The sequence below is a fragment of the Apodemus sylvaticus genome, chromosome X, assembly GCF_947179515.1.
Source record: "Apodemus sylvaticus chromosome X, mApoSyl1.1, whole genome shotgun sequence".
In the NCBI taxonomy this organism is placed as follows: Eukaryota; Metazoa; Chordata; class Mammalia; order Rodentia; family Muridae; genus Apodemus; species Apodemus sylvaticus.
The window spans coordinates 148,054,686-148,055,336 of NC_067495.1; positions in this window are offsets into that span (position 1 = coordinate 148,054,686).

The following is a 651-nucleotide window of genomic DNA, read 5'->3' on the forward strand; positions in this document are numbered from 1 at the left end:
TTTCCCTTTATCTGTCCATTTCTTCCTTTGTGTTTTTATTTGGATCAGGCCTGGAGTTTACTGAGTATCCCACGTTAGTCTTAGTCTTGTGGTAATCCCCCTGCAACTACCTTCTGAGTAGGATTATAGGTGCATACCAGAAGCCCTGGTTTCTTTTTATTTTTTAATGCTGACCCAAAGTTCTTCATTTTAATGTGCAACTTTCATTTCTATTCAGTGTCTGTGTAAATGGGTGTGAAATCTGTTGTTCCTTCCTTGCCACACTCTCAGATCCAGGCTGCCCATGCTCTGCTTGGAGTCACTAGAGGGCACTACCTAGCACATGCATAATGGATACCAATTCAATTTGAAGAGCTAGAGGAGAAAGAAATTCTCTGTGGTTTAGGGACTGTGTCCCCCAAATTGGGTTTTGTCAGGAAATGTTATCACAACAACAAAAATGTCAGTAGAATAGAAATTAGTACTGATTAGTATCATTGTTGTGATAAACATGACATGTGATTTTTTTTTTATGCCCTGTGCTATTTTGTGGGAGGAATGTAGAAGCACTTGGTATATTTAAGTTGAAAAGTTGACTGCCGGAGACAGTTGAATTGGCCTGTTTAGTGCAAGCTTAGGTGATAAGAATGGTGAGAAGAACAAGTAAAGCGG